Source organism: Aedes aegypti, chromosome 2 (genome assembly GCF_002204515.2).
Source record: "Aedes aegypti strain LVP_AGWG chromosome 2, AaegL5.0 Primary Assembly, whole genome shotgun sequence".
NCBI lineage: Eukaryota > Metazoa > Arthropoda > Insecta > Diptera > Culicidae > Aedes > Aedes aegypti.
Window position 1 is genome coordinate 188,837,245 of NC_035108.1, and position 21,602 is coordinate 188,858,846.

The window sequence follows — 21,602 nt, forward strand, 5'->3', positions numbered from 1 at the left end:
AAAAAAATCCATGTGCTCGGCTGGGATTCGAACCCAGGACTCTTGTATGCTAGACGAGCGCTTTACCAACTAAGCTACCGAGCCACTTGGTGACCCAATAACTTAGAAGGTTTCAAGTTTCGAATTAAAATCCCCACAGATCACGCAGACCCTTTTCATAACCCATATCAATCCATCTCATGTATACTAAAGTTTAGTATTACTACAAACGCGCGCAGAGCGAGTGCGATTTACTAAGTGTTGAAACTGTTTGCCTGTAATACTTACATCGTTAACTATTTAAAGATCTCTCAGAAAATCCATGTTTCTGGCATTTTATCTGAAAAATGATGCCAAGCAACCTCAGATTCATAAAAAATCAGATTCTGGGAACTCCTTTAGGAGCTCTTTCATAGATTCTCACGGCAACATAGCATAACAAAAATAACATATTTGTGTGTCTTACAAATCAAATCGTGTGTCTCTAGAAATTTTGAGGATTTAGAATCCAATGCCGCTCTGATAATTTTGAGCTACAGGACGCCGAATTCATAACTTTTGGTTTCATTATTGTCCCATGACACAGAAAATATTTTTTAACAAACTTTTGGTGATCTGATCCACCAAGCTTGCAGAATAGGGCTTGAACTTTTATAAAAAATAAAGTGTGTTTTTTCAAATGGCACGATTGAATTACTACTTAAAAGATTTTTTCAACATGCCTGCAGTCTCTATACACAATTCTTCGTTTATTTTATATTAAATGTTACAACACTCGTCTAAATCATCAACACATAACTTTTGAGCATCGTAAGTATTAATAAATTATTGATAGGTAATCTTTGATTGATTAAGTTTCAATTCTGTGGTAAATTAGCCAGTAAATCTCTATACAAGCTGGTAAACTTGCATGCAAGTTGACTGAAATCGTAAAGTGATAATACATTTTAAATATAGAGCATAGCAAAAACTAGAATTATTGGTGCTTGAGACAAAACAATCAATTTGTGTAATTTTTCAGTGTAGTTTCTCACATTTTCATTCTGGATTTATTGCAAAATATACACCAAACTAATTCTGAGAAATTCCACCACAAACTGCTAAGAATATCGAAGAATTCCCACACGAAAACTTTCATGAATTTTTCCAGGATTCGATCAGGTATTTAACTAGAAACATCTCCAAGTATTGTTTTAGGCAGATATTCCCAACAAACTGCTCCAGGGATTTTTCAAAGCAATTTGTTTTAAATAGTTTATGGATATAATTCTTGGAATTTTCCTAAAGAGTTCTGTTCGTTTATCAAGCAGAGCAAAGTGTGTCTTTCTCGCTCCCAGTGACTTGAGAAAAAAGAAGCGAGCAAGTTAGTTTTGCTCATGTCGTTCGTTCTGCAATTCGTTTCGGTTATCGCGCTTTTGAAAGTGTGGATTCTTTCGGTTGGCACGCGTTTGGTTGGATATTTCTTTCTTATGGTTTATATTTTAGCCTTTATGCGTTAGGTGTGTAGATGGTAAAATTGAAATTGATTTGTAGCAAAGCTGTTGACAGTGGATTATCAATGAGTGAGCTCGTTTCATGATTCTGTTTCAAATGATCTTGATAACGGTATGCATGTTACGTTTACGTCAATACCTACAAAAGTTGTCCAGATTGCGTAGCTTTTGCATCCTCCCCACTAACAAAAACTCCTACCTTTGACAACTATGAAGGTGAAGAGATTTACTCGGCTTTAGAAAAAATGAATGTCACAGTAACATTCCTTTCCTTCCCCAGTTACCGTAAGGACATGGCCGGCGCCATTATTGACTTTATATTGTTTTGAATTCTCACAATTGTGCACTGAATACGGTAAGCTACTCCAAAGCTCCGTCTGTTAGTTCTTTGTGCAATTTTGATAATAATGCTCAATCACGGAACTCAAGCAAATGATTGGAAATTCTTCAAAGAAGTTTGCAGAATACCTCTGATAATCAGAATTTGTTTAAAAAACTACCCTATCTATTTCTTGGACAACTACATTCCAAATTGTTTAAAAATTACTCCTGGTATTACAAAACAGACCCTATGACGATTTATTGATGTTTTTTTTTTGGGATTCCATTACAGTTTTTTTCAAAAATTTAATCTACGAATTCTCGATGAACTTTTCCCAAGGAAGGACTCAAATGTGGATGTAACAAAAACGCAAAAACACTGGACTAACATTGGAATATCTTATACTACTTAATTATATTGCTAATAATTGGTCCACTTCCGAAATGGTTCACAGTCCTAACAGACTTCAAGTCAATGTCAGTCACGAAATTACATCATTTCACCAAATGAAGAAGTTTATACAAGCCACAGTCAGTAAGCAAACAATTCGCCAGGCTCTTCAAATTACTGTAAACTTTTCGGCAAACGAAACAAGGACACTGCGTGTGAGAACAAGAACCGCTCGCAGGCAGAATAAGAAAACGTTTCTTCCAAGTCGGTCAGAAGCCGTCTTTGTTTGTTCCACTTTTCTTTTTTGCGGCAAACACCCAGTTTTCCCTTTCATTCGATTTATCATACCAACATTGGGTTTCGTTCCAGTAAGAAGGCTTGCACCAAGGAAAGAAACAGAAAGAAGCGAAAAGCCGACCGAAAAGATGCTTACTTCTTTTGATTTAATTACGCAGATGCCCGACCGGCAAGTGATTCCTTGAGGTTTTCGGTTTCTTTCGGTTCAAACGGCCAAAAAAAGGTCGACGAACTTTGTTGGCGTGCTCAAAGTATGGATGCGAGCCTTATGGAGAGATGGGTGCGATGTGCAGTGCAAGAGACGTAGGGTCAAGTGATTTAAAGTACCACTTTAAGAATTTTTTGCGTTTTCTCGAAATATGATCAACAATTTATGGCCTTTCAAAATAGTAACATCTATCAAATCCTTACAAAATTTTTGGAGGACTCAAACAAAAAGCATGACAAAGCGGGGGGAGGAGGGGGTCCAAAAAGTTGAAATTTAGCGTGACATACTTTGTGTACCATCCCTTTTGGTATCGTTTGGCAAGGAATATAAATTTATTCCTTCATGGAATAATTCAATGATCATTAAACCCCAACAGGGCGTATTGAACAATGTTCCCCTAAAGCTGACCAAAAATTGTTAATAAACGCCTCCATCGTTTAGAAAGGAAGGAAAAGAAGGCAAACTAACGTAAGGAAATCGATCCTATCATTGCTGCCGCAGCTGCGAACACTGCGATGACACTCGTCCGAGAGTGAAAGACTCGGTTCTTGGAACAAAGTTTGTATATTTAAATAAATAACAAATAAATAATACTGCCACGTTCAGAAGTTGCGTCTGATTGCTGAACAGCACATAGGGGAACTTACGTATTGTCGGCAGCCTAAGCAGCTGAACTTTTAAGAAGGCAATTTTACGCAACAATGGAGCACAACAATTAGCAGGAGACACCTGAACTACACTTGAGCACTCTTCGTTTATTGATTGTTATACTTAAAACACTATTTTGTTCTCTTAATCTTCTATTTTTCCTCACCAAAGTCACGAGGCACTTGTTCTTTTATCGGCAATGCAATTACTATTGTCGGCAACAAAAATGTTCACTTCGGCAATCCAAAACTGCGCAAAAACTAGTTTATGTATTGGTAAAATTTCGTATTTGTTGACAATTCCTGAAATTAAACGTCACTCATTATGTTCTACTCGTTGAAAGGGCCAATGCAGAAAAATACAGACTACACTGAGAAAATAATTGCAGTTAGAAATAAAATAGCGGAGAATCAAATTGAATACACAACGCCACTAAATTTATGCAGACTAAGGCGCCGTCTACATATTACATACATCTAGGGGGAGGGGAAGTAGGCTCAAACGTTGCGGCTCAAACACAATTTTTTTTTTCATGCAAAGACCGTTGCGGAGGGGGAATGGTCGAAAATTGTACATTTTAACGTTATGTCATAAATGGACACTGCCTAATTTCATTTTCATTTATTTTATCGAATAAATTTTGTATTCAATCTCACTATGGCAGCATTTCGGCTTTAAAAATTGCCATGTCATGGTAATAAACTTGCAGCAGGTGCGAATCCAACCTAGAAGTTTCAGCGTGACGTCATGGTTAATTGATTCATAATATTGTGCTCTGCAAGAAAAATCCACGGAACGCGATTATCGGATTACTTGAATTTCAGAGTTGCGTTTGCTACTCGCACATGCACTACAGTCTATTTAGGGTGCGCCTTATTTTTCAATAGTTCTCAAATGCAAAAATTCGTGTACAATTCTGAATTTGAATCATATTAGTAGAGAAACCTCGAAGTTTGAGCCAAAAATATTAAAATTTAGAGGTGCAAGCGTCTTGGAGGTGAATTTTCAAGTTATAAAAAATGGCCTTCAGTGAAGTCACCATAACTTCGGTAATTTCAGCACCATTACCTTAATTTTTTTTTTTTTTTTTTGAAAACTTTGTAGAACATCAAATTTGTGTAAAATCAAAACTAGTTTCAATAAAAAGTAGTTTACTCCAATTTTTTTTTATTTTACTGAAAAAATATCTTTGTGTGACCATAATTTCATTAATACTCAACCGATTCCAAATCTTTTTGCATGATTTTGAAGCTTATTTAATTTAAAACTTTGCATACACCGCATTTTACTGTTTTGACCAAGTTATTCAACATTTTAATTTTTATCAGTTAAACAATATTCTTAAAGCTGAAACTGGTTTTCCTTATTTGTTAAACCTTTGAAAAGGACTTGGCAACATTTTTTAAATAATTTTGAAACAATGATATATTTGCACATGTCAAAAAAATACACTATTCAACTTGTAATTCAAACAAAATGCTTTAGAAACATAAGTTTTATATGAAACATGTAATATTCGGCAAAAAAACCTAAAAATAATCCAAAGAAATTCGATTTTTTCTTTAAAAAATCATGTTTTTGGGTAGTTTTTGTTACAAAACTAAGCAAGGTCCTTGGTTCGATTCCAGGTTGCCACGAAAACTATTTTTGTTTTCAAATTTCGGTTCCATGACGTAAATTTATGAATTTCAATCCAATTTCTTGTGGCAAATTTTCATATGGGGTTCCTATGTTTATCGATAGTTCGTTTTCCTGAGTGTAGTTTGTTTGGCCCAATGTCACCTTCTCGAAGGGGTGAGTTTGGGCCAATTTTCAAATGATTCCAATTTAAAGAAAAATAATCAGATTTCAATTAAGGTACCGTGGGGGAAGTGTAGCAGTGGGGTAAGTGGATCATTCGTCCGTAATAAGAATAAATACTTTAATATTCCGAATGTTTTCACACCTTTGCTTCATTTTAGGTTATATTCTCACGTACACACTGATACTACTGCAAAACTTAAACTACACGTGCACTAACACAAACAAACTTGCTAACTGCAAAAATCAATTCATTTATAAGTTGTTTTCTGTCGATAAAAAATCCATTGTATCTCTGCCTGAAATCGAATACTATTAGTTTTTTCAACACATGGTGAACATTTCAGTTCTAATTGTATGAATCACAATGAAAAAAAAAAATTTTGTAAATAAATACAGATATATTGATCATGGTACACTTACCCGCACTTTTTAATGGGATGGGGTAAGTGGATCAACTATTGTTATCAAATATTGGCAGACTACTTACGCGGATTTGAATAAGCTTTAGTGTCTTCAAGTGTTGTTTTCCTTTTACATTTTTCATTCCTAGCTTGAATTTGCCAAATTGACCTGAGAAAATTTCAATTAATCCACCTTAAAGTATTGTACAGTCTTTCTAGTACAACAAATTGAAAATTGAAAAATTCAAACAAAATTTTTCTTGGTTTTTCTAAGCTGAAATGCAAAAGAGCAAAATATACAAATTCTCCACCTAAATGCATATTATCGTACGTTTTTGACCATATCGATTGTTCTAGACAGATAATATAAATATTTACAAAAATTTAATAAAAAGATTTCAGTATGTTAAACAAAAGAAAATGTAATTAATAATTTTAAACTACGAGTGTCTTTCGAAAACATCGTTAGGAATAATCCTCAATTCTTTTGTATAACTCTGGTGTATAAAATGGAGGATTTTCTCCAAAATATTCTAGTTACAGTATTTGTTTTTGTTCGAATGAGTGTAAACTAATGTACAAATATTTTTCATAATATTTTGATAAAAGATAGATTTTTTTAATTTTAAAGCTATCAAAATGTATAACATAGCACATATAACAAGAATGACAGTAATATCATTCTTACTATACATGATTACATCACATTTGTTTTGAGAATAGAGTTTTTTTATATGTGATCCACTTACCCCACCATGGTAGGGCAAGTGGATCATTTGGCGCAAATTTTCAAGTCCTTCATGCTCAATAGATAACAATCATAAAAATGACAATAATTGACGATTTGAAGTATAACAGTCCCACATTTGTCATGCACAGAAAAAAGTTTGAATTACATTATCAATGTTAGCTGTACATAACAATGAAGTTGACTATTGATTTTTCTGTATCCACTTACCCCACGGTACCTTATTTGTTCAGCATTTGCAACGTATTCTCATGTTTAACCGAACATATAAAGTCAAATTGCGAAAGTTATTTAAAAATAAATGAGAACTTACGCATTTTTGGCCAAATCTTACCCCCAACGATGGTACTTGCATAGTTGTTTTCATTTTTTTTAATGTCAAGAATTTCACCGTGAATTGATCTATTCACTGACAAGCTGAATGGCTCGATATGGTTTTGGTATGTAAAGGTTGCTGCTCTTGAACGCTCTTTCACCAAGTTATTACCGAGAGAATGAATGGTATTACAGTCCAACCTCTTTTTACGACCGTTTTTATTACCGACGGATCGTTTTACGACCACTTTTTAACGACCGAAATTCAGATTAACGACCGTTTTTATAAATGACTAATATCTTACAAAGTATTCAAAATAGAGGATCATGATGTTCAGCAAAATTGTTCAGTAGTTCAAGGGCTAGCACCACCATCACTGAATTGCGGAATTCTACCACTGAAGCATGAGCATGAAACATTTGTTTTGCGGTTATTATAGGATCCTGGCCACTTAGAAATATGGCGCCTTCTGCAAAGTTGTTCAGTAGCTCAAGGACTATCATTATAAAAGCTATGAGATTCAAAACATTGCCACCAGGTGGCGCTAGTGAGCATCAAACTTTTGTTTTGCGGATATATCAGGATCCTGACTACCTATAAACATGGCGTCTTCGATAAACTTACTGAGAAGCTCAACTTTGCCCAAGACGCCATGTCTATGTAGTCAGGATCCCGCAAAACAAAAGTTTCATGCTCACTAGCGCCGCCAGGAGGCAAAATTTTGAATCGTATAGCTTTTATAATGATAGCGCTTGAGCTTCTGAACAACTTCGCCGAAGGCGTTATTTTTCTAAGTGGTCAGGATCCTGAGATATCCGCAAAACAAAAATTCTACGCTCACTAGCGCCACCTGGTGTTCGAATCTCTTGGCCAGAATAATGATAGTCCTTGAGCTACTGAATAACTTTGCCGAAGACGCTATCTTTCTAAGTGGTCAGGATCCTGAGATATCCGCAAAACAAAAATTCTACGCTCACTAGCGCCGCCTGGTGGCCAAATCTCGAATCTCTTGGACAGAATAATGATAGTCCTTGAGCTACTGAATAACTTTGCCGAAGACGCCATCTTTCTAAGTGGTCAGGATCCTGAAATATCCGCAAAAACAAAAATTCTACGCTCACTAGCGCCGCCTGGTGGCCAAATCTCGAATCTCTTGGCCAGAATAATGATAGTCATTGAGCTACTGAATAACTTTGCCGAAGACGCCATCTTTCTAAGTGGTCAGGATCCTGAGATATCCGCAAAACAAAAATTCTACGCTCACTAGCGCCGCTTGGTGGCCAAATCTCGAATCTCTTGGACAGAATAATGATAGTCCTTGAGCTACTGAATAACTTTGCCGAAGACGCCATCTTTCTAAGTGGTCAGGATCCTGAGCTATCCGGAAAACAAAAATTCTACGCTCACTAGCGCCGCCTGGTGGCCAAATCTCGAATCTCTTGGCCAGAATAATGATAGTCTTTGAGCTACTGAATAACTTTGCCGAAGACGCCATCTTTCTAAGTGGTCAGGATCCTGAGATATCCGCAAAACAAAAATTCTACGCTCTTAAGCGCCACCTGGTGGCCAAATCTCGAACCTCTTGGCCATAATAATGATAGTCCTTGAGCTGCTGAATAACTTTGCCGAAGACGCCATCTTTCTAAGTGGTCAGGATCCTGAGATATCCGCAAAACAAGAATTCCACGCTCACTAGCGCCACCTGATGGCCAAATCTCGAACCTCTTGGACAGAATAATGATAGTCCTTGAGCTACTGAATAACTTTGCCGAAGACGCCATCTTTCTAAGTGGTCAGGATCCTGAGCTATCCGCAAAACAAAAATTCTACGCTCACTAGCGCCGCCTGGCGGCCAAATCTCGAATCTCTTGGCCAGAATAATGATAGTCTTTGAGCTACTGAATAACTTTGCCGAAGACGCCATCTTTCTAAGAGGCCAGGATCCTGAGATATCCGCAAAACAAGAATTCTACGCTCACTAGCGCCACCTGATGGCCAAATCTCGAATCTCTTGGCCAGAATAATGATAGTTCTTGAGCTCTTGAACAACTTTGCCGAAGACGCCATCTTTCTAAGTGGTCAGGATCCTGATATATATACGCAAAACAAAAGTTGCATGCACATTTGTACTGCCGGTGACGCAATTTCACTTAAGCAGTGTTGCCAGCTACGACAAAATTTTGAACCCTTCATGAAAAACTGGATTACAGTTGAAGAGTTTTGCTATGTTGCTAAGCATTATATTTTTCTGTTCCGCTCTAGTTTTATGGTTTTGATCTTTCCTTTATTCTTCTTGAACAGTGCTGCCAGCCACATGAACATTTGTGATTCGGCCGACTGTATAGCACGCAACACTTCCTTCAACTTTGGTCAACATTCGGTACCGTCATCTTTGAATTTTTTTGGTATTTGCATATCACACCCCCATAAAATTGGCTCTTTTGATAACAATCGAGCAGTGTTGCCATCTATTACCAAAATATGAAAACTTGAACGGCCATTTTGGAAAGTTCTCAACCTATGCTTCAACTTTGCCGAATATCCCGAATCAGTATTTCCGCATATAGACGTTGCATTTTTCAAAAAACATAATTATTACCCAGATTTTTTTTTACGACCCCCCGATAACGGTCGTAAAAAGAGGTTGAGGTGTATTAAAAAAAATCCGATTGCGATGTCCCAGGATTTAATTTTTTGTTTTGTTTTTGAATATCACTCTCCGCTGGTTCGATCAGCTAATTCGGATCAAAATCCAAACCTTGCCAGTAATTTTTAAGGTTCATATTCTTCTCAGTGTATGAGAAAACCAGAATAGACCCTTTTCAAATCTACTCACTTTTGATTTGACACAATCTTATCATCCACTGATTGCCTGTAGAACAACAGGAGTGTTGCCAAAATAGTTAACCTATTAAAAGACGTATATTTTATATGTTTCTCAGTATTTTGAAGTTTATGCGCTACAATCTTCAAATAAGGAAGGCATTGAAAGACTCAATTATTACCCATGCATGCTTTGTTGCATAATTCCAATAAATTAATTAGTTGTGTTCGATCTTTTCTGTGAATTTAAATCGTGAATAATAATTACACCGCAATTGAATATGGTTTTCTGGCAACCTGGTGCAGTAATAAAAAGTGATTGCCGAGGAAAACAAAGTTCATTAATTTTTACTTGTGATTTGAAGCATAAAAATTAAGTATTTTCGAGTGCTTTATAGACCAATCAAAAGTTTAATTGTGCACAAGTGATCGGTGCGTAGATTTTGTGAAAAAATTGGCATTGGAGCGGAGAATTGGACCTTTCGAAGTGGTGAGTTTTTCCTAAGCTGTTCTTGTGTTGTTCTGTTCGGCAGCTCACGAAAGACGATGATTTCGTAAGCATTTATTTCATTTAATAATAAAACCCATGTTATATAATATTTTCGTCAAGAATGTGATTTATATGGAAGATTATAGTTCAAGAAACATGTTGAGTACATTGAAGGTAATTCTTGTTCCGTAGATAAATTCTAACAAGGACGATAAGTTAGTGTTGCCGAAAATACCCTCAGGGTGCCGAAGCCATCATTTACCCTATTATAAATAACGACGACGTGCTGGACGCAATTACCAGCACTGCCATATATGGGTACAAGAAACTGGCGCGACAAACGCATCTAGTTTTTCGCGATTGAATTCCATTGGGAATTGGGATTGCTGAATTCAGGTGAGTAGTTATATATAGAAAGAAGAAGTCTACGATATATGTTTTACCGTGTGAGATAGCAGTTTGATTAATTCCACAGATAAATTTATTGTTATTGTTATTTATTGTTATACTATGTTGAAGACTTTTGGATCCGGATTTTCATAGTATCATATCAAAAATAACTGTAAGCTGTTGTTACCACCATATCACTAAAACTCATTTCAAAACAGTTTGGTCTTAATAATTTTAGGAAAACTTTGATACAACCGTGTTAAACTTTACAGTCATCATTCGAGCCGACACCAAAGTTCAGAAAATTTCTAATTTCGTCATCATTCAATCGATTTTGAATAGTTTCAGAAAAATAAATGAGTTTTAGCTTTGATTCATGCATCATAAATTTTGACCAACGGTGATGGTTCCGGATTTGGATCCGAATTTGTTAGGGTATCTTGGGTATTTAGACATGAAAATTATGAAAAAATTCCAAGAAACCTCTTCAAAAACTTCGAAAAATCAATGGAACGTTAATCAATTTGATAGAATATATCGTTGGTTTTGGTTCGGTTAAAATTATGGTCATTTCGACAATAAGGTCACGTTAAAGCTTTTAGATTCTTGCATTTCTCTATCATTCCTATGTCAAACTTCTCTACGTAGGGGGCCGGATCCTATTTTTGGTACCAGTGGCGTAGCTAGAGTTTTCGGTGCCCGGTGTGGAGTCAAATATGAATAAAAAATAAAAAATAAAAAAAAGATGTTTGTTTTATATCCTTCAGATTTATAGTAAACGAATGATATTTGTGTCCATATATTGATTTAATCGTTAAATGGGTTCGCGAGTGAATGTGTTTTTAGTGACAGAACGCTTTTCTCCGATCGCATGAATTTGCAAACTTGAAGTATTCAGCTGAAACATAGTTTTTAGTTCAATTTTGGAAGATTAGTGTCATAATCAGGCTTGGGAACTGTGACCACTATTTACTACAGTTCACCGATTCTGCCATTGTTTTGAACCGTGATGGTTTGCTATGGATTTAGATGGTCATGCAGAAACATGTAAATGTTGAGGTGGTAAATGTTTGCTACAATACTTTTCCCATCTCTGGTCATAATTGAGTGTGATAATGATCATGGTGAATTTTGGTATCTAAAACAAGGATTTAATGAGTGATAAGTGAAAGACCAATTTTCACAGGAGAATATACTGTGGTTTTCCAAAAGTTCCAGCTTCTAGTGATATTATGCTACAACGCATTGGCACGGAAGCTTGCAAATGCCTCCACTGGAACCGGAACGATCTTTAACAACAGATACCCAATTTAGGGATCCGGTGAGTTTGTTCCATGATACTCTCAAATTTTGTTTAAAAGAGCATAGCTAAATAGTATTAACTGCTACGGTAGCGATTCAGTCGTTTTATTTTAAATTTGGCTTTCGTCCGTTTGGAATCACGCATAGACGGGTAGACGGGTAGTTTTGAATTTGCTACATTTTCTCTGATGAAACCTATTTTTCACGTGTAGGGCAAATTTGATTTTTTTCTTATGTTATGTTTCGGAAAAAAAAACGATAACCTTAAAGATATTTTACGCATAGCGGTTGTTTTTTTTTTCTCCCAGTTTCGAAACTTTAATACTTCCATTGAGGATCGGTTTGCATAAAAATCGCAGAGCAGGAAACTTTTTGATTCGCCACTACAATGAATAATTCGTTCTTTTTTATAAGTTACACGTCAACTTATTTTTTCCCGTTTTTTTTTGTGATGACCCTGGAGGAATTTGATCTGCTTTTAAATTATTACTGAGTAGATATTTAAATCTTTCTACTAGCATCTCTCAAATTTCAAAAACTAGTAGCAACTAGTCAAATTTCAAAAATGTATGCAACCATGAAAATGATTTTAAAATTAAAGCAGAATGGCACTTTTTCCCAACCTCACATGGAAAAGGTCCTTGTGATGGTATCGGTGGCAACATTTAACGAATTGCCAGAGATTCTAGTATTAGAAAGTCAGCAGAAATTAATAACGCCAAACAATTTTTCGACTGGGCTGTGTCGCAAAAGGTGAAAGACCAATTTAAAAAAGATTGGGAATTTATTTATGCAACTGAAAATGACTATTCAGAGGCTGAACAACTTCTTCAGGAAAGATTTTCTAACCTTGTTCCAATTCCTGGAACAAAAAATTATTATTCATTTGTACCAAAAGACGAACGAAGCATTTTTGCTAGTGAATTCTCAGATGCACATGAAAACTAGAGTTTTCAAATTTCCCGGGATTTGATTTCCCGGGAAACGGGAAACAAAATTACCATTTCCCGGAAAATTCCGGGATTCCGGGAAATTCTGAAAATCGTGAAAATAAAGCAAATTTGGTGGAATTTTATTTTTCAAATTATTCGTATTTCGTGTAAGATAGGTCTTCCCTTAGTAGACAGTCCTCTATAGTCGCACTAGTAGCTTTTTACGGCCGTTTTGCTACAAATCGTTGCAAAACATTTTTAACAGGAACCATTTACCTAAGCACCATTGATACACAACTCAGAATTGTTAAAAAAAAATGATCGATATAGTTTTGCTTATAATTTAGGCTTCTTTGCATCTATAGGAAACCTGGGCTACATCGTGCCCGAAACCGGTCGACAGAAAGGTAATTTTTTAAACTTTCTTGACGTTTGTAAGAACTATAAGTGTTATGTCTTGTCTCGCGTCGCGTATCGTGAATGTCGTGTTGTTCTTACGTTAGCACAAATCACACAAATTTTTAGTAATTTATTCATGTTTCTCTAAAGAAATGATAGCTTCATTTCGAACGCTAGGCTTCAGAACAACAAAGTTTATAGGCTTAAGCAAAAGTCTTCGTGGAGCTTATTCTTGATCCAGCTAGAGTCTTTGTATTAAAAATTGTGACTGTTACATCCATGAAAACTTTATAAGCCTACTGAATTCATAGAAAAGATCCCTTGAAAATTCCTTTATCTTATAAAGCAAAATTCGTCAAAAACGATATCTATTTTATGAACAACTATTTCATTACAAAAACAAAAAATCAGCATCGAAATATAACTAGTGATGTAGTGAGTTCATTTGTTAGAATTATATGATATGTAAATGGTGCGATGGTATTTGTTTGAAAATAGATAGTAATTTCTTTTTTTATAAAGCTACCCGGGAAATATGAAAATCCCTGGAGAAACGAGAATCCCGGGAAACAGAAAATCATTTCCCGGCAAACGGGAATCCCGGGAAATCTCAATTCCCGGGAAATGTTCCCGGGAATGAAAACTCAAATGAAAACCAAGAAAATACAGCATGCTTTGTTCTTAATAATACAAAGAAACGAAAATCTTCTGGTGTTAGCAACCAAAGACAATCTTCCCGGTTGAAAAAATAGATAGTATTAAGATGAAAATGTATGTTATATACTGAATAATTGAATAAATAAAATTAAAAAAAAAATAATAATCTTATTTGTTCCATAGAAAAGAAAGAATCCCTTTTCAGTGTAATGAAAAATTGAGGCAGAAACAGTTTTTTTCAGTTTTTCTTGGCGGTGTAATTTTTCATGAAAAATATCATCCATTCCGACTTATACTTCATTAAAACCAATCCCATATCTAGGCTTATATGGTCATTTTCCACAACATTGGCAATAACTCAAAAACGAAAAAAGTACATTTCAAAAATTTCAGCGATTAAAGCTTATGAAATTACCTTCTCAAAAATATATTTTGGAAAGTTTTTCACTAATTGGAACATAGTTTTTCCGGCTTTTCTTTACGAATTTTCTCAACGGTGGAAAATTTTGTGGAAAACTGTTTCCAGTTAATATTTTTTTTTATTTCTGAGAAAATTTTCTTTCATTTTCATAAAAAACTTTGTTTCTACGAAGCTTCTTTCTTGAGTTATGATTTTTCAAAGTTAGTAGTGTCAGGGGAAAACAAAAAATGTCCCACTGAGTTTTCCGGAAAAATAGGCGACACTGAATTTTTCTCAATTTTTTTTTATTCATATATTGATGAGCCCTGCCTGTGGAAAAAGTTTCATGAAAATCTGAGACCTTTCGGCCCAAACCCGTACGGAAATAAAAAAATAATCCCCATTTAGGTCCCATAACAACTGTGCAACATTTCAGCTCGATCGGAGAAACTATATTTTAGCGCCAGCCATTCAAATTTTGTATTGGATGTACTATGAGAAAACTTATTTTTGCAAAGAAAAATCGCCAGAGGTCGCCCATTGACCTCTATAAAAATTCTGAACACAGATCTCGATAGGTATTTGTACGATGAACAACATTGCCGAAGACCGCAAAGCAATCCGATGCTATTTGAATGGTTGGTTTTTCATTCGAATAAATAAATTTGATATCATTATGGTCATTCATGGGCAAAAATTAGTTATTGTTCTTAGTTACTTGATTTTTATTTCCAATAAAATAATAACATTTTGTAATTCATCTCAATCCAGAACGGACATACCAATACATTTGGATCAGTTCAAGCAATGGTCTGGACAATTCACCTTTATGTAATACTAGTCCTCCTATCATATAAACCTGAGAGAGACTCGCGAAGAGGAAAAATATCAACGTCATATGCAGCCCAGATTCCCCTCTCACGAAACGTCAAATGCAGCCCACCGTTTTTATGGCTGAAAAAGTGAAAAGTATTGTGTTCAAAGTAAAATATTATTAAAAACTTCTGTCGGCGGAGCAGTTTTTTCCAAAGTTGCTGATAAATCTAAGCAAAAGATTAATTATTTCTAATGTCTGCTACGTTTGCTGACATGAAATCTCACTCAAACGGCTATTTATGATTCGATGTGATGCAAACTCAATCATGTTTTGCTGAGATGTTCATGTGAGGATTTGAACAGCATGCGCATAATTGGTATAAACACTAAGTGGAATAAGAAAAAAACTCAGCAATCACAGAAAAAGAAGACCGTCTTCGCGAGTCTCGTCTCAGATATAAACCAGGTCTGCCCAATGCACAGCTCCAATTTTTTACAGCCCGCGGAAGGTTTGAAGCTTATTCTCACATTTGATTTTCAATTAAGGTTGGAACTATTATTTCAAGGATCGCAGCAAACCTCTGTGGGTTGCGGTTGAGTTTTTACTAAGTAGTGATTTAGCAGGAATTTACAATTTTACACAGAAAAATCAGTGACAAGATGAAGACATGATCGAGGAGAACCTTTTTGCAGTGCGTTTTGGCCACTCCAATGGTAACGTTCGTTGTTTTTCCTAGTATGATTTCAGGAAGTCGCATTTTGATCCGGTTTGTGTGTTGGCTGATCATTTTGCACCAACATATCAACATACGACAAGGTTCACATTATCCAGTTTCAGCCCATCAACTGGTGAGTTCGTTCCATGTTATTTTTAATAAAATTTCTCGAAGAATTTGTATCAAATTGCTTGAAGTCTGAATGAAAAATTTTGAATTTAAAACATTTTTCCATGATGGTATGTTTTTGCGGCTACGCACCGGTAGGGAATAATTAATACGGGGAGATGTTTTCTAGTTCACGATTTATTTCTGACTGATTTGGCAAGATACACCGGGGCAAGTTGAAACGGCTGGGGTAAGATGAAATGGCAAGGTATCGTAGTGAAATTTCATAATGATGAGAAATTCAGTTCCAGAAACATTAAGTAAACAGATAAAACAAACTTTGAGGGAAAAAATATCTGCTAACATTTATTGATATCATATAGAAAATTTTGCATTTCATCTGGCCCCAGCCGTTTCAACTTGCCCCGGTGTACCTTATATTACATGGTGTTGTATTTATAGTCCTCTACCCTATTGTACTTGCATAGAATATTCTCGAACTGCATTGTTGTATACAATAATGTGTTGTGTCTAAACTGTTATACAATTGACGGACTTAATATTCTGGAACTGTCAGACAATAGAGAGAATGAAAATATAAATAAACAATTGGAGTTTTCGATCTGGAAAGATCGAAAGGTAAGTTTAATTTAACGTATATCAATTTAATGATTTGATACTAATTGTTTTTTTCTCTTCTAGGTATGCAACAGATTAATGCATTGCAGCAATAGTTTTTCCAACTTTGCCTTTGAGATTCTACCTATAGTTTCTCTTAAAATTCCCTTAACAAATCATTCAGAAAATCTCTCAAAAATTCTTAAAGGATTGTTTTAAAAAAATCACCGCAAAAATTATCCAGGACTTTCTGCAAAAACATTATTATATTTGTAACATTTTCATTCTTCCAATTTACTCTAGGCATAACATTTTAGTGGAATAAAAGTTGGACAAATCAATCTTAAGTTCATTTCAAAAATAAACTATAGTTTCTCCTAATATTTCACGATATTTTCATAAACAATTGAACAAGATTCAATTGGGAAGATATTTTTAGTGATTTCTCAGAGAAGTTCTCCACAGATCTACATTCACACAGAAAATTCTCTGAGTGTTTTTTGAAATGCTCTCTTGAAAATAATATTTGAAAATTTCTTCAGCGGAATACGACAACTCTTCGTTTCGGGGATTTCTTCGGAGAATTATGTTAATGTTTCCCCTGGAGTGTCATCCTAGAATTGTTTCAAAAAATTCACCAGATATCCATCCAAGTATTATCCAGAGAATTTTCACTTAAACAGCATTAGCGATTTTTTTTTCTGAAATTTCTGATGACGTACCTCACAGAAAAAGTTTAGATGCTCTTGTAGAATTTACCATACAAATTTTTGATTTTTTTGCATCCGTTTTTGTTTAAACGAATTGAATTTTTACTGAAGGTATTTGTTTCTAACAGATTGAAAAATGTTTTGCATGAACTCCACAGTTCCAAGATACTATGACGACCAGATTAATGTAAACACCGTTTTCTTCCTACCAGCAAAACATCCACGCAAACTTTTTTAACTATTGTGGTAGAACTGCAGAAGTTCACCGTGAAGATTTTGGCGGTATTTTTTTAAGAACATTGCCAAACAAGTCTTATGGCAAAATTCGTGATGTATGATTTTACCGAACATCTTGGAGGACATTTGAGCATTACTTTGAAATTTGTTGAGGGAGTTGCTGATGGACTTTCAGAATTCAGGAACCATATACAAATCTTACAATTTTTCAAAACCTTTACAATATTTTTTCCTTTAGTTTTTTTTAATTGTTGTTTTGAAAAAATGTACTGAGTTGCTCCAGAAACCGTCATGTGAAGGGAGGAGAAACAACAAAATGTCGAAGCAGGTAGAAACAATATATTGACAATGGAACAACTGAAGATAAGCGATTATTTATAATCTTTTCTCTAGAGGTGAATGACTACAGGACAATTTAAATTATGAAGAAGCTCCATCATAATCTTCTTTAGACATTATTCTTGAAATTTTGATTTATGGATTCACCAGGATTCTGCCTGAAAGGCTTTATAAATTCCGTCTTGGAATCTCACAGGAAATCAATTCAAGAATATGAATCATTAGCAGAATTGATTGAACTATTTCTATGCTCTATGGAAGAGCTTTACATTTTTTTATGAATTTCTTAATAAATCTTTTCCTAGTTATTTTGCTAAATATTTCTCCTCAGATTCTTTTACCGCTATGCTAATTTTGGAAGCAAAAGTATGGCTGGGGTATTCCAACAAATTGTTCTCTGAAGATTCGAAGGCAAGAGACATTCCAAAAAAATCTTCATGGATAATCCGGGGATTTGATGTATGATTGACAGGAAAAAAAAAAAAACATAGCGGATATGTGATACACTTTGGGATCTATTTTGAAAATGTTTCTTAAGACTTTTGATGAACTTCGCGAAATAATTTGAAATATTTTATTTTTTGGGAAAGTGTATGGCGAAATAATGTATTTTTTGAGGAATTGTGAAAGAAAAGTTGAAATTATGAAAGGAAAAATATTTTTCAATTGAATCCGGGAACATATTATGGTATCAATTTGGGGATAAACATGCAGAAATGTATGCTCAAGGAAAAATTCATGTTGGAACTATAAACATGTATGTAAACAAATTGTATAAACAAATCTTACAATATTATTTAAGTAATTTCCAAGAGATTTGTAGCAAAAGGTATGAATACACTCTTCGATATTCCTTGGGAAATTTGATTGTACTAAGATTTTTAAAATAGAAAATTTTTTCTTGGAAAAACACAGTTTAGAGTTTAGGGAATAAGTTTATTCATGCCAAATTATTTTAAAAATTGAAGCGCAGTCGAAGAAAGAATTTAGTGCTGGAATAAAAAACTATGTCCGATATTGTTTAACTTTTTTTTGGAAAGATCTGTTATAAATTAGGCTTTTTTTTCGCCAAAAACTTCAGCTATCTTCTGTCTTAGAACTTTAGTAATTTTGCCTATTTTCAGTTAATTCTGTCGAATGTTATACGAGTTATAATTATTGTATGGATTTATTCAAATAATTTTTATAAGGCAATCATAACTGGAAATCATAATGCAGTGAAAAAAGCAGCGTTTATGCTAAAACAATTGAAACAGTATTGTTTGCATTGTCTTCAAAATATTTTGTGAGCTTAAGTATGAACTACTGAACTCATTTTGGAGGACCAGGAAATGGCCATTCGAGATCATAGTAAGGCAACGATGGTGTACTCATTTGAAGCTCATCACTGTTCGTTGTTTGGAATAATTCCAATTTAATTGAACGTTTAAAATAGCAATTTGAAAAAAAAATCGTTACCCAATCGGATACGGGTTAATAAATTTTCTAAAAACTTCTAAAAATTTTGCAGACTGCTTCCTCAAAATGCGAAGTTTGACCCGAAAATTTTGAAGGAGACAAAAAGCCAAAGTCAAATTTGTATCAGCCTTATGAAACTTCAAATTACTGAAAATCAACATCCCAAAATTAGCAAATGGTCTAAATATCAGCCAATATTTAAAGTTTGAGGTTCCGTGCGACTTTTTCATGGAGGCTTCCCACTGTGCGACAGAATTCCGACATTTATATAATTAACTTGTGCATACGCGAGTAATTTATTTGTCGTTTGAAATTTGGTACAGGCATAGTACCTACTTGAACTGTTAAAGATTTCCAGGGAAATTTTACAGCCCGAAAAGACCCTCGACCAGGATTCGAACCCACGACTCTCAGCTTGATCTTGCTTAATGTTGTTTCATTTGACTTATCTCTATTTCAAAGCGCCGTTTCGTGCCACTCCAGGCGTCTGGGCATTAGTACCCGGATCATTAATTTTTCTGCCCATTTCGCCATAAATAAACCAAAATGCGAATGAACACAGCTTCGCACACGCGCCCAGTCGTCACCAGTTTGCTATCTATCTCTATCCATGTCGGCATCATTTAACCGTTCTGCACCATTCTAGGGGTCGATAGGTACTTTGTCTTGTCATTGCGATGTTTTTTTTTGTGCATTGCAGACTTGGTTTCAAATATATAGATATGTAGGGAAAGTGTACCAGTTATGGCCATAGTGGTTCCCTATTTGGCCATATGCACAATTTCGAAAACTTTCACATTTTTTATCTCTTCGAATGTTTCAACATCAAGTTAAATAGTATATCTTACTGCTGAAATACACAAAACCTTTTGAAATGTAAAATTATTCAAATTAACACGTATGGCGAAATAGGGAACCACTATGGCCATAACTGGTACACCTACCCTACGGTCAAATCTTTATTACTCGATATTCTATACCTCGATATCGAGTTGTAGAATCATAGTTTTCACGACTACCTTGTTGTGTTCTATAATTAGATATCTCATTAACAGTTAGATTACCCAAGGAATCAAATAGCACTTTAATTCGCCCTCTGTGCTAATATAGGGCTTTTATAGAGCTGACATGCCCTATATTAGCCGTATAACAGCCATATAAGCCCAAAAAGGCGAATTAGCGGGCTAGTGGTTACTTGGGTATGCCATATACATAGTACAATATGCGTTTTGATCATTTATTATATTTGACCAATATTGAGTCAATTCAACAACCAGTTTTCCAAACATTTGCTCCTCATCTACGCTCCTGATTTTGCACTCAGAACGGTAGAAAGCATACCGCTAGCAATCGAGCACCCATTCCAAACTACTCGTCTTCTTTCAACGACACACACGCACCTAGATTGGAACAAGAATCTGTAGACAGGAGATTGTGTATTTCCACGACTGCCCGGCGACTATACGGAGTCTCCGTGTAGTAGGTAGAATCGCACTATTTTTAGAACGCACAGAAACCGACAAAAGTTGCGCATTATGGTCGCAAATCGAACGGCTTGCGTGTCGCTTCATCGCGCGCATGCCAAGCCTACGTCACTTCCCGGCGTACGACGACTCGTCTTGGCGCATTAGAAACCGAGACGGGCATGTTTAGACGGCAGGGTTGCCAGATCGGAAGACATGTCGGTTTGAATTCCTTTTTGCCCACTGTACACTGATTAGAGTTGCCCTAATAATTGAAGAAAGTCGAGGGAAAGACATTGGAAGCATTATCTGTGCAATTGAAAAACAAATCAAATCAACTGGCATCCCTGCTCGACGGTCACAAGTGGCGGCAGAATGCGATGACGACGACGGTGTTGACCAAAGAGCACACACATGTAGCTATGTGGCAACCGGTGAAATGGCTTTATGGCTATAAACTATTCCTACTGATGCTAAGCGGCAACGAATGCGAATGGTGCTCGGTGAGTCACGCGCGCAGTCAGTCGAGTTACCCGAGCGCGCTGGCAAAACGGATTAGTGCAAAATTCGCGTTTTGTTTCTGGCGTTGAGGGGAATGGGTTTGAGAGCGCTAACTGTCCGCAAGAACCAATCACACACATATGGGGTAAAACGTGCGCCGTCTCGTCATCAGTTGCCACCAGCATTAATGCGAGCTTGTACTTCTCTAGTCAGTGTGTAATTCCAGTCAGCGCGCAGCGAAGGAAATGGACGCCACATGGCGTGGACGTAAAGCCAGCTTCCATCGTTTATTTGGAATGCTTCGAACGTAAATCATTAGAGAATGTACAAACGGTGCAGCAGGAAACATTAGTTTTTTTTACTGTTGGTGACTATTTTCGAACGATTGAGCATTGTTCCCAAGAGTGATTAAAGTAGAATGTTATTTCTTTTTGAGTTAGGTGACAGTGCTTTGCACGGAGAACAATAGAAACATGTAATCAATAATGCCATACAATTTGAATTTACATACATTGTGGTTATATTGCTTGCCATAATTGATGTATAACTTTTGAGCAGTTGTAGGTAGGAAAAAGTACAGCTCAGCGCATGGTGGTCCAGATTCAAAAATTCATGGTAAAAATTACGCATTCTCAATA

At 35.6% G+C, this 21,602-nt stretch overlaps 1 protein-coding gene and 1 non-coding gene across 13 annotated transcripts in view; both read right to left on the bottom strand.

Moving 5' to 3' along the window:
* The window catches only part of LOC5577287, a 570,169-nt gene that overhangs the window by 296,732 nt on the left and 251,835 nt on the right, over positions 1 to 21,602 (bottom strand). The window lies entirely within an intron of this gene.
* Positions 12 to 84, bottom strand: Trnaa-agc. Its single transcript has one exon. It is a non-coding gene; the product is annotated as a tRNA-Ala (tRNA).